Source organism: Gasterosteus aculeatus, chromosome Y, assembly GCF_964276395.1.
Source record: "Gasterosteus aculeatus chromosome Y, fGasAcu3.hap1.1, whole genome shotgun sequence".
NCBI lineage: Eukaryota > Metazoa > Chordata > Actinopteri > Perciformes > Gasterosteidae > Gasterosteus > Gasterosteus aculeatus.
This window is the reverse complement of record NC_135709.1, coordinates 13,361,428-13,375,451: the sequence shown is the minus strand read 5'-3', so window position 1 is coordinate 13,375,451 and position 14,024 is coordinate 13,361,428. Positions and strand designations below refer to the sequence as shown.

The 14,024-nt window shown below is 43.5% G+C and overlaps 1 protein-coding gene across 2 annotated transcripts in view; it reads left to right on the top strand.

The window, feature by feature from the left end:
* Positions 1–14,024, top strand: part of LOC120812213 (N-terminal EF-hand calcium-binding protein 2-like) — a 112,039-nt gene that overhangs the window by 18,887 nt on the left and 79,128 nt on the right. The window lies entirely within an intron of this gene.

Sequence of the window (14,024 nt, the reverse complement as noted above, 5' to 3'; positions counted from 1 at the left end):
GGGACAACTGCCAAGGGAGGCCCACGTCAATTTCTGACAATTTACGGCAGTTTTCGGCGTTGCCCGCCAATTGCCGCAAACCTGAAATTCCACGACAATTTACAGTGCCGCATACTGCCGAAAATCCCACTTTTCATGCAGTGAAGGCAGCAAACTCACAGCTGGAAAACTGGGGCCCATTGTCTGAAAACAGTTCACATGGCACTCCATGCCTGGCAAAGACAGTCTTGAGGTAGCTGGTGACTGCTTTGCTTGATGTTGACTGCAGCGCTCCAACTTCTGGATAATTTGAAAAGCAGTCGGTGACCACTATGTAACTCTTTCCCTCACAGTCAAATAGATCAGTACCAACCTTGTAGTACGGTCTGTGGGGCACCGGATGAGTCATCAGCTTGTTGTTTTGGTCTGTAGATGCGACATAGCTCACACGACGCTGTTGTCCGGCTGATATCTTGATTGATTCTCGGCCAGTACATTACTTCTCTTTCCCGCCGTACCATACGGCAGACGAAGAAACCTGTACCTGCCCTCAGGTGTGTTGAATGTGCACAGCTTCGAACTCTCCTCGTCCAGCCTCAGCTGCCAGAAACCTGATGAAGCGTCTAGTTTGCTGAACCATTTAGCTCCAGCAAACTGTGCCATGGTTTCTTCTCTGGTTGGTAACTTAAAGTGCTCTCTTTTGATCGCTTTGTTTAAGTCTCTTGGGTCCAAGGATGTTCTCAGAGCACCGGTTTTCTTTTGTACTACAACCAGCGAGCTGACCCATTCAGTTGGCTCATCTATTTTCTTGATGACCTTTAGTTTTTCCATGCGCGCCAGTTCCTCTTTCAGTTTTCCACGCAATGCAAAAGGAACTTTCCTACAAGGATGCACAACAGGAGACACACTTTTGTCTATGCATATTTTGTGTTCTCCGGGTAGACATCCAAGTCCTTCGAAGCAGTCTTTATACTCCTCCATCAGTGAGTGATGATCATTGGCAGTTTCTGATGATGTCACTAGAAACACTCTTTTGACCAGGTTGAGCTTTGTACATGCCTTGAGTCCCAGGATTGGTTGTGCACTCGTATCCACAATCAGTAGCAATGCTCTTATCTGCTGGTCTCTGTATTTGAAGGTTGCGATGCATCCGCCTTTAACAGGAACCCTTTCTCCAGTGTATCCTGTCACTTTTGTTTTTATTGGATGAATTTTGCTTTTCACTGCCAATGTCTTGTAATCCTCATAAGATAACAGGTTTACATGGGCACCTGTATCTAGCTTGAATGGTATTACCGTCTTGTTCACTTCGATTGGCACAATCCATTCCTCTTTTTCATCAGTCCGAGCCTGCACTACATCCACAAGGAACTCCCCATCATCCTCTTCTTCCTCACCAACTGCGTGAACCTTCTGCTTAAAAGCTGACTTGCAACATTTTGCATATTGATTATTCCTTTCACAGTTGTTACAGGATTTTCCATATGCAGGACATGATTTTGGCTTGTGGCTGCCTCCACATTTGAATTCTGCAGATTTCTCTTTCTGGTCTTTTTGTTTAGTAAATGTTTTCTTCTTTCTCTGTTCTTTATGTACTGCATGCACTGTAGTTTCACCTCTCCAAAGCTCTTTTTCTTGTGCTCGAGTTGTTTCTGCTGCTCTGCACATAGTGACACACTTCTCCAGTGTAAGTCCAGCTTCTCTGAGCAGTCTCTCTCTGAGTGCATTATCCACTGTGCCACAAACTATCCTGTCTCTCACTAGAGAATCTCTCAGGGTGCCAAATTCACATGTTTTGCTTAATGTGTGAAGCTCTGCTAAGTACTCATCGAAATGTATTCCTTGCTTCTGGTCATGGGTGAAAAACTTGTACCTCTCAAACGTCACGTTCTGGCTAGGCACAAAGTACTCTTCAAACTTAATCATTAATTCTGCTAAGGTCATAGTAGCTTCATCCAACTGAAAGCTATTATATATGTCCAAAGCATCTTCTCCCATAACATGCAAAAGAATGTGAGCTTTCAGTTTTTCATCATCAGCCCCTGCTCCACTTGCTGCTAAATATATATTGAATCGTTGCTTAAAACGCTTCCAATTATCAGCAAGATTACCAGTCAGTTGCATGGAAGTAGGTGGACTTAGCCTCTCCATTACTGAACGTCGGGGTACAGGGACTTCCCCAGCCCTCTCGCGTTGCCGGTTGTCCTCTGCTTCAGGCACAAGATCCTCTTCTATATGTTCGATCTGTCCTTCATCTCCCGCTTCACTTCCGCTGCCACTTGTAGCCATCACACGACGTAGCAAACTCTTTTAGCATGTTGACTTGTTAGCACGTTACCTCACGCGACCAGAGATCTCTTTTTTTTCTCTCTTTTTCTCGTCGTTCTCCCGTGGCAAATCTATCTTCATTAGCTGCTCACGGCCACTTCTGACACCGTGTTGTATCTTGTTCAATCTTATAAGAAGCAGATGAGGCGTGATATACGTTTCATGAACTTTTAATGTCAACTAGCACAGTCCGCTGTAATGCTACCCGGGGTCTGCCGCGCTCCGCTCTGCGCATGTCCCTCACCACTGACTAGGGAATGCTGGGTGATGGAGTTCTTTACCTTAACAGTAACCAGTAACATCTAGTAACATCACATTAATGAGCTGCCAATCAGGAGAAGAATGGGGGTGGGGGTCTTCTGTTTTGAGCCTGAAAGCACCAGGGGTATTTCAGACATGACATTTACGTGCCTAATAATTAACACGGTGCCCTCGCCAAGTGTGACTGTGTGTGTGTGTGCATGTGTGTGTGTGTGTGTGTGTGTGTGTCATGTGCCTAATTACTCCCTTTCGGGAATCAGCCAGGATGGAGCAGAGTCAAACTGGGACTGCATTTTTCTTTCCAAACTTTTAAAAACATATCTGTGCTATTTTGAGAAGAAGTACTTTAACTGCTCATGGCTGTGACTACACATCTCACAATGCATTTAGATCATATTTACCAGCCAACTTATGAATGAGCCTGTAGCGATGATGAATCCAAACAGAGCAAAGGAGGGCTGCATGAGAAGGAGGAGTTTAGATGATCTGGGTAGTTCACCTCTGCTCACATCAATGCAACAGTAACCCTGTTGCCCCATGGTTACACCATCCTTCGGTGTTCCTCCCATGAGGCCTTACGGGCTGCTGTTGCCATGACACCAAAGTTACCCCCCCGACCCCCTAAATAAATTCCTCCACAAGACTAGGACACTTTGTTGAAGTCTTCTTTGTTTGAAGTTGTCTTTTTACAAATGGTAGGCAGATGTTGGTCTTCAGTACGTTAGGTACTGAAGACCAACATCTGCTTTCAGGTTTTGCCCACTCAGGTTTTGTCAGGTTTTGACACACTGAGCCGAGTGACTCTGTGTTCTTTTAGATTTCCGGGTAGGTTTAATCTGAAGCGGTGTATTGAACATTCATCCTATATCAACGATGATTATGAACTATTTTGCTAGCTTTTTTTGTTCAGCCATGGTAGCAACATGTATTAACTTTACCACATAAAAACTGCTCCCATATCATAGATACACTTCACTGTTTTACTGTCGAGTTAGATTTTTCATTCACATCGCAGCTGGCACCGAGTTCAACATCTGTTACACGCCCGCGTCACATCGCAGAGAGAGAGGTTTTCACAAATTCTAATTGTAGCTCGGCTCAGCTGTTTTGCGGCATCGCCTCTCAGCGAGAACGACCTGGGTTTAAATCTCCGATCGGGTCCTCTCTGTATGCAGCTGGCACGTGTTTACTCAGGGTTTGTTTTTTCATCCCAGAGATGTCAAATTTCCAATGAGCTTTTCCCCCATTGTTTGAAAATTGCGAAGGAACCCATTGTGCTCCGTGAAAAAACAATGCATCCGCGGTGACCCTGAGCATCCGCGGTGACCCTGAGCAGTTCAAGTTCAAGTTCAAGTTTTATTTATATAGCACATTTAAGAACAACCTCAGTTGACCGAAGTGCTTAACAAGCTCGAAAAGCTTCGAAGAGCAGTAATAGGCACATGAGCGAAAGCGACACATTTGAATTCCTCCCATCGTTTATACACTGTTCTTGTGCTCAGTCCAACTGCGGCGGAGATGCTACAACAGGTCAGCATGTCGCCCATTTATGCAGGGCACATTTTTTCTTCTGCCAGGATGGACGAAGAACAGCTAATGGCCAGAAATTGAATTTTTAGATGACCCACACAGGAGGGTATAAGAGAATAGAGAATATTAGCTGTCAATATAAAGGATTGCGTATCTGTATGAGGTTGAAACGTATCCACACTCTTGGGAGTGTGTGTTGGTGTGCGTGTTTTTGTCATTTGAACGCTGAGAGAAAATTAATAAAGGAGAGGGAGAAAAATTGAAAAATTTTCCCTGTGGAAATTAAAATAATTTTTTGGATATTAGAAGTTCTGTGTATAGTGGATGGTGAGTTGCATAGGGTAGAAAAATTGGAGAGGGGGAGGGAAGGCTTACTGTAGGGGTACACAGGAGTGTGGACATATTTATTTATATGCAGCCCTTGCAATTACTTTGGGACATCAATCCTAAGTTCCACACCCAAGAGCACCACAGAACTTGACCACAGGTCCAGCCAATCGGTGACTGAAAAGTTGGTGCGCTGGCGAATGGAGAGAGTGGAGGGGGCGGGACAAGGAGAAGACGAGGAACGACGGAGAAGAGGATGGCGGCGCCCGGGGTGCGCACCTGCGATTAAGAAGAAGTTAGTCGATTGCAAGTTTAGGTTTAGGTTGTTGGTGTTAGTGTTCGTGTCGCGGAGGAGTGACGGTCGGAGCGGCCAAGTGGAGGAAGGAGGAGTCTACGCCTCCAGCTCTGAAGATCATCCGTTAGACGTGAAAAAGTGTAGCTCGTTGTAGCCTGAGGCTAATGTCCTCGCTAGCTCGTAAAGTTCGTTTACGTTGTTAGTTCGTCGCCAGCGAACAAGGACAGTCCGCCGTCTCGCCACTACAGTCCTCGGCGTGCCCGCAGCTCACCTGCCCTCTTCCCCACCTCTCCCCCGCCACTGACCGACGGTGGTTTGTGAGTAATACCCTGCCACACATGACTCCACGTCGTCAACGAGCAGCAACGTGTCCGGGACGGTAATGTTTTTGGGAACAGTTCAATACACGTGGAGGACCGTGGCTCGACCATTTTGAACTGAATGTGAAAACAGTGAACTTCAACTGTGGAATATGTTTATCATATGCAATGACATTTTGGTTATGGGTTTTGTTGTGTTCAAAAATGAAGAAACGCCCGACGGACAGAGGTCATCGCTGATCGAAAGGTTCAAATCAAATGTATTTAATAAAAGAGATGGCGTCGCGGTAAAAATAACATCTCAGCTGAGGAGCCGCTGGTCTCAGCGACCAACAGGCCCCAGGTCAGTCCTTTGACCATCCCTAGTGCCCGTCTGTCGCCTCCACCAGCGAACTCGAGAACAATGGTTCCTACAGGTATTTATACCAATGCTTAAAGGTGTGAAAGTCAGTGTCCACACCTCTGGGAGTGGTCTTCTGGTGAGTTCAATGTAACTCGGGATTTCGAATGATCCTCAGTCAATATCAGTTGTTGTTCAAGTATTACATGCATGCATTCCAGTTGATTACATTACATCAAATACAATCATAACTGCATTGATATTATTCTATTACAGTTGCAGATTTACAGTAGTTTTACAATATTGTCATTACTTTATGGATTACACAGTTTCAGAATCATGGCTGTATTCTGGTGTACACTATATGTATTTTTATTAATTTTATGAACCGGGTCGTATATTTCTTTCTAATATCCTACAGTTTACAAACAATTTAATTGTATGTTTTTTTGCATTTATTTAGTGTGTTTAGAGTGTTAAGCTTGATCTGGAGTTTATCGCATTCAAGCATATATGTTGTTAGTGTCGTTACCCACAGTAGGTTAAGTGTGTGTCGGCACGGGGCATTGGTATTTTGTGTTCTGGTTAATATGCCCCTCTCAGTAGAAGAAACTCACCGGTGAGTAGGACAGGTGTCTCTGTTTAAAGTAGGGTCATGTGAAATAATTGTTCTAAATTCAAATTAAATCACATATTAAATGTAACTTTTTCCTGGTTGGTTCCACCTGTTACATTACAGAGGCCCAGAGACTTCATCCATCCATTTCGAGTTGCTCACTTTTTTTTATGTCTTCCATTTCTTTAATTTCTTCCTGTCAAACGATTTTGACACCTCTATTATTCATCACGCGGCGAATGCTATGACAACAAGCACCGGCCATGTGAAACTTTCCAAGGGCCTTTTCCAGCCCTTGGTTAAGTGTAATTGTCGCCGTTGTGCAGCTCTGCATCGCCTCAAACATCTGGTTGTATTTTGCTGAAATGTGACCGTGAGCGACAAGCGGCAGCTGGTTATGAGAAGGCTGCTGTGTGCCAACGTGTCGAGCTCTGAGCTCTACTTGGATCGACTCAGCAGGTGATTAATGCCTTTTGCCCACAATACATCCTAACCGAAATCGTGGCAGTGAGTGTTTATGCATATTTATTACATTTTCATCCATAAATATAATCCGTCCAGGACCTTTGAGAATACTGTCAAGCAATAAAGTGAAAAGAGCTGAAAATATGAGACTTCTTTTATGAAACCGTCATGCTACAGGTCATTTGTCAACAGACAATACAGATATACATGATTCATCCTCAAGCCAGCTAAACAGAAAGGAAATATTCTTCTAATATTCTAATAAATATATATATATATAATATTTAAATCAATTTAAATTAAACATAAAATACAAAATAGGGGAGATGAAAGCATGCTTTTGAAGTCAGGGCACATGGGAAAGATTCCTTTGTCAGCAGAGGCAACAACTATTCTCATCTCCTGGTATTCAAAGCGCTCGGTTTAAAATTACACTTTAAAGTTAGAGCTGATTTTCCGAGCCGCTGCTGCTGTTGAGCACGAAGAGAGACGACAATGATGGTGCACTGGCACTCTATTATCTACCATTAACAACCAACACGATCCACGGAAAAAGGCAGGTACCTGAATGCATCATCCTCACAATTCTGACACGGTGCTATTATCTGCCATCAACTAGGATTACTCATCATTAGGATAGACACACACGCATATCTTCTACTCCTCTAATGATAACATTATCATGTTCAGCCAGCAGATTGATGATGATTACATATCATTCTACTCTCCGCTGCGACAGAAAATAGATACGTGTGAGTGATGATCATCCACTGTGGCTCGTCTCTTCATGCAGACAGACAGACGTGGTATTGTTTACCCCAGGGAGCCATCCGTCTCTGAGGAGACGTGGGGAACATCATATCCTCCTCATTAAGAAGAGTCATGAACCACTTCTCTGTTTTTATTACAAATTGGGAGGAACGTCGATGCAACTTTTCACGCTGGATATTCATGTTTACCTAAATATTTCAACAAGCTTTCTCGTTGTTGGATCTAACAGATTGTGAAGCTCTTTAACCCCTAATTGACTCAACGAGTTGTGCTCTTGGGGAAGAAACTGAAATGATTCTAGTTGTGATTAATACAAAGCTACACACAAATAAAAAAGCGAGTGCAATGTCACATGGTGGAGGAGGGGCCTTTAAATGTTGTATGAACCAGACAACAATTCAAAATGCGTCCTTTCTCTGTCAAGCTCAGTAAACTAGGGTCCTATAATGTTGAATTTGCAATGGCCTTTCTGTGTGTTTTTTGTTAGGGCCCCAAATAAGCTGTGGTTGAGGTTCCTCTGTAATCCATTTGGAGGTCAGATGCCTCCTGTGAACTTTTAAGTGGCCAACAGCACGACAAGCTTAGACTGAAATAATGAGGGCATTTGCAAATGGCAAGGCAGTGCAAAATACTGGCAGCAAAGAAGATCTTGGGTAGATAATAACAAGAATAAAGAGGAAAAATATAAATCATACCCTTTGCACTAAAAGGGCATTTTGGTTTGGTTTTAAATGGCAAACTGTATAGTGTTGTCTTTACGGAGGGTCAGTAAAGGTTCATTTGACGGTGTGGTGTTAACCAGGAACACCGAGCAGCTCAGTCACTGTAGACGAGCATCGGTTCGTACTGGCAAAGACACCAGTCAGTAACGGCGCTACACTTTAATCCAGTGTCTTGCTCAAGGACACTTCAGCAGAGTCGTCAAGAGGCTCCTCTCAACAGTAGAAGAAGCTGATTAGTTTAAAAGTAAGACACAACTGTTCCCTTTTTTTCTCTAGAGAATGCTTCTTGAGGGGGTACTTAGTGAGCTGCCAATCTATGTGTGTGTGTGTTCCAGCTGGGCTGGAGTGATGGATTGTGAGTAATGACTAGAGCTGACAGCTCAGTAGGAATCCCTCCGGCTCCTCATATATCAGATGAACCAGCTCACTGGCAGCCAAACAGCCTCCCTAACGGTGGCTGATACGATTTATTAGAGAGATAATTTCAACAAAGAGGGAATTACGAGCTCCTAGAAAAAATCTCTTTCTCTCATTGACAAAGCAGGTGATTGTGATTGTGGAAGTAGTCGAGAGAGGGACAGAAAAGGACAAGAAATATAAAAGAAGGATATTAGTTGTTATAATAGCAGAAAACAAAGAGAAGTAAGTTGGAGAGAAATGACCGAGAGAAAAGGGGGAAACCAAGAAAAGTGAGTGTGTGTGTGTGTGTGTGTGTGTGTGTGTGTGTGTGTGTGTGTGTGTGTGTGTGTGTGCGTGCGTGCGTGCGTGCGTGCGTGCGTGCGTGCGTGCGTGCGTGTGTGTGTGTGTGCTAATAGTGTAAACGGGAGAGAGAAATGGCGTAACGCTGTGCCAAAAAAGAGGTTCAATTCCCCTCTTCTTGTTGCTATGACAACCCATCATGTAAGCGCCCCAAATTAATGATAAACAGCAAAACGGACGCTGAGGAGGCGCTGGAGAGGGAGAAGCAAGACCCAATGTCTTCTTTAGAAACAAAACAGACATGCAGGCAAGGCAGCGTCTTTCTTCCTCTTCAGAGCGGCGTGCAGGGCGTGGAGCCCAGCAGGGAGAAGGAAGCGCTAATTGCTTCTCATCACTGAGAAAAGAGAAAGCAGTTGGTCCATCGCTCTGACCGTATCCTCACGCACTCTGTATCGCTTCCTTTCTTCTTCTCACCAGGCGGTCAAGTTCTCTATTAGTGAATATCTTGTGTTAATCCTGACGTCTCCACCCGAGTGTGTTCACCCTCCAACCCTTTCCGTACCGTCCTGATGGTCCAGAAGACTTGACCTCCCTCTGCGCTTGTCAAATAGAGGCACCACTCGCTGGTGTAGAAACACTGGCATTATTCTAGAGCAGGGATTAGTCTCTCTTCACAGAAAAGGGGGGAGGTTGGACAAAGTCAAGTTCAAAGTAGCTGCCGCGAGGCGTGCAGAACCAAAAAATGGCGTTTACACATGCAGTGCTTGCTCACACACCTCTGAATTTATGTAACTTTGGACATTTGATCACGTGATTGCCTATAAATAGTTCACTGATAAAAACACTATTTGCATGTCTAGGAGATTTACAAATAAAGCCAATTAACTGACACCCTTTGTAATTTTGGAAAATGAAGCAGCACACAGCGCAGGCTTCACTACAACAAGTATAATTTACGCTTTGGACTGGACTAGAGATGTCTGTGATAGCGTGAGCGTGTTGCGATCGACCCAATGTGAATGATATCATAAGTCTGTAAAAGAGCCAGAGATGATTATACCCTCAAAATACTGTTAACACAAACAAACTCAAAACAAGTGAAAACACGGGCTGCAGAGCGGTGCTGCATCAATGGACGAGCATCTATTTATTATTATATGTACTTTATTTATTATTCTTAAATCAAAGACAAATGTTGCTGGTCTAATGATGATGATGTCTCATACGGTTTAGGATTAATAGCCTTTTTGTCAAGTATTAAGTCCGCTAGTCTGAATCCTTTCCAAAGCCCTCATCAAATCTTTTTTCTTTATGACTGGATCACTGGTAGAGCAGGTTTGTGCTTTAATCCGAGCATCGGCAGATAATCGATTGGTCAAAAGACTAGAAAAGCTCCGTAAGAATGTACATAAAAAAAAAAAAAATTGAATTCACATTGAGCACACCGGTGCCTGTTAAGTGAACTGCATTCAACATCACTCATATGTACCATATTTACAATATTTATTTAAATTTTTTTCGGAACGTTGGCCTCATGATGCTAACTAGCTCAACTAACAGTACAACCACCTCCAAGTCAAGGCAGTGTAGCTAAACTGCATCACGTTGGCTAATCCACCTCTGTCTCAATTGCCCAATGTTAATGCGGATCAACTTTTTTTGCATGCTCATAGACACATCAGTAGACACATCAGTAAACAAGTGGTGAAAGCAGAGACCGTTTTTTTTTATACAACAGCTTGTCAGGTTTATCAAAGGTAAATCAGGTCCTGAATTGCTCTTAAATCAATTCAACCAGAAAAACAACAGAGTGCACGTACAGGCAGCTGTAATTTGTGACCCCATTTACGTAGACAAGCTTTTCTCCCTGATTGGCTGAACAAGGAGGATTTCAGTTGCTTGACTTCCTGTGCGCCATTCACAAAATTACGAACTTTGATGAACATAACGAGGACAGAACATGCCATGCTGTTTATGGCTCCTCCTCTGCGCCTTTTATTGACGGCACATTAGCAGGAGATGAAGCAGGGTTTTGTTCAATCTGCAGCTTATTCAACGCGGATTTCATTATGCTTCTTTTACAAAAATCCAACGCTCTGTCAGGTCTGCGGTCATTTTGTATTCTTTGATTCATAATTTAATCAGACAATCCCCAGCTGACAAATAGATGTGAATTAATTGGGGCACGGATTTGCATGAGTGTATTACGTTGTACGCAAAGCAGCTGGCGGCCACAGTCTTTAAAGTGGGTAAATGTGACAACGAGCTTAGTTCGGAGAGTGAACAAGAACAGCAATGAAAGGCAGAGACAGCCAACAGCTGTACTATATTATTACTATATACTTATCATATCAATATTAGAAACGGATAGCTTTGTCAATTTGCATATCTTTGCAAATTTTAGAGCAAATGTACTTGTGGATCATAACAATATAACAAATATATTGACGATTGGCGGGTCGGACTACTAAAATTCCCCTACATCTCCATGTTCTAGTTTACATCACTGTGTAACTGTGGCCTCTGGCGTCATTGAGTGAACACAGTCTGTGGCCGTCTCTTTTGAGTTTGGGTGATTTCCTTTGCATGAAAATGATTTCTCTCTGTGGCCTATTTTGGTCTCTAAAACAATGGTGACTTCAGCCAACAGACCCAATCTGTGGAAACTCATTCTCAAGGGAAAAGGATGCTCTCGCCTGTTGCATTGCTTCCTCTGTTGCCAATTTATGAGGGTCAGCGAGCAGAGCGGTTGTCAGGGTTGTTGTTGCTTCATTTATAATGGGTTTTTCATAAAGGAGTAGCAGGGGTGAATCGACGGCTTAAGGAGATAATGGGCCATGTATGCTCATCATTAGCTGACTATGATGCCTGCTACTTGTTTCCCAAGGTAAAGCCTAAACTCTGAGTTGATTTACCCTGAGATGTGAAACTCTGAGTTTTCAGTTTCAGAACAGCTGAGTTACCATGGTGACTGACCCTGAGCTTTAGTTACCTCCCTTTCTAAAACAGACAAGCTGGAGTTTCCTCATCTCAGGGTTAACCAATTCTGAGTTTCCACTAAACCCGCTTCTTGAATGGACCCCTGGCGTGTTACTAGAGAATACCTCAGAGATCCAGGAAAGTGGATCACATCACTCCAGTTCTCAGGCCTTTACTCTGGCTTCCTGTCAAACAAAGGATTGACTTCAAAATCCTGCTGCTAGTTTATAAAGCACTGAATGGTTTAGGGCCAAAGTACATTTCTGATCTGCTGATACCTTGTGAACCGCTACAAACCCTCGGGTCGTCTGGGACTGGTCTACTTTCTGTTTCCAGAGCCAGAACTAAACATTGAGAAGCAGCGTTCAGTTTTTCTGCTTCACATATCTGGAAGAAAGTCCCAGAAAGTTGCTGAGTCCCTCAGCTCCTTTAAATCCAGACTAAATACTTTTCTGTTTGCTGATGCCTTTAATTGACCGTTTCTGGAATTCAGAATTCTTAAAGACATTCTTAAATTACACTTTAAAATTTTCAATGTCTTTTTTATCCTTTTAATTTATTTTATGTTTAAATATATCAATGTTCGTAACTATTTGTAAATCTCCTTGCTTTATGTTTGGATGTGAAGCACTTTGAATTGCCTTGTTGTTGACATGTGCTATACATTACATTACAGGTAATTTGGCAGACGCTTTTATTCAAAGCGACTTACATTGCACTTTAAACCCATGGCGTTTCACATTTTTGCCCGGGGAGCAATTAGGGGTTAGGTGTCTTGCTCAGGGACACTTCGACTTGAAACATGGGGCAGCCGGGACTTGAACGACCAACCTTGCTGTTCCCAGCGCACCCGCTCTACCCTCTGCGCCACGACGACCCCTATACGAATAAAATTGCCTTGCCTCAGGGGGTCTAACCAGGCTAGCTGGCTGCATGCAGCAAATTGGGTCACTGCTGAATTAAACACCAGTGCCTCTGCGCGAGGTTATAAAAAGTCATGGCCCCAGAGTTATGATGAACAGTGGAGCCCGGGCAGAGAAGCAGATTGGGGGCCGGAGCTGGCACCCTCAAACAGAGGGGCCTCCTGTTGGGGGAAAGGTTATACCAAGCGTCCATTTCCTTTACCTGGCATCACAACAGAAAAACAATGTGGCAAGTGTCTAATGAGGAGCTGAAAGACGGCAGGGGAATAAATGTTTGGTTGGCTATGATTGTGGAGTTTTTATTATGAGTTCTATTCATAAAATCATCTGATGGAATTTCTCCTTAGTGGTCCAAAACTCCAGCTAACCCAGAGAGCTCTGTCTCTTATCCGGATGCATGTCAGACGCAATCAGAGAGAGAAAACAAAGACATTTTGCAGCAGAATAAAAAAGAAAAGAGTAATAGAAAATTATTTTTTTAAATAAAATAATATCAGACATATTATATAACATAAGTTGGCCCCCAAATCCCGTAAGTGACGAGCAGCAGGGGGAAGCGTCAAGGCCGACATAAGAGCAGCTTTGAATGCAACCCACTTTTTGCACGACTGAAGTTGTCCTGCCCCTGTGGTTTCCGGGCGCTCTGCAGTGGTCCCTCAGCTCAACCTGCTGCATCCAGTCAGCAACGGGTCAAATGCACTTTGAGGGAAAGGAATAAATATTTGATATCTAGCTCTGCATCATGTGGTGAGACAGACAGTCAGAAACAAGCAGGATGGAGTATGTCGCCAAGGACAGCCCCTCCTAACCCTAACCCTTGGTTAGTTGGTTGGTTGGATTGGTTATGAAGGGTTACGGAGGATCGTTGATTAGGTGAGCCTCTTAATATGAGGTTTCTAATATTAAATGATTTTCATACTTGGTCCGACTCCAACATCCTGGAATCGTTTCAGTTTGTGTGCATTGAAAGTACAGTAGACTGCTGCAGAAAACTACCAGTATGAATGTAACACCAAATGAGATGTCGTAAAAGAGCCGATAATGGCTCCACATTGACCACAGTTATATGACCCCGATAATCCTCTAGATTATTTCCTAAGAACTAAACCCACCGACCGCGTCACAGCACTCAAGGAGGCGAGCATGGAGGACGCCATTATCTGTCACAAGCGTCTTGTCCTTTGATGAACGAGCGATTTCCGTTGTGCGCGGATACGGTTGGTGTGTGTAGTACAGTAGAAAGAAAACGTTTCCCACATCAAACCGCTCACAACAAAGTCTGTGGATTATCTTTGGTTACCGGGTTACAATTTTTGCCATTTTGAGAATTGAAAAAACAAGGCCCCTGAGGTTCCATTATATTTGAGTAAAGGTTCAAATCTCAACGGCCAATAACTCACAGACCTACAACTAATGTGAAAAATGTGTATTTTGATATTGTGTACAGTAACCCGTCGTGAAATTCTAGT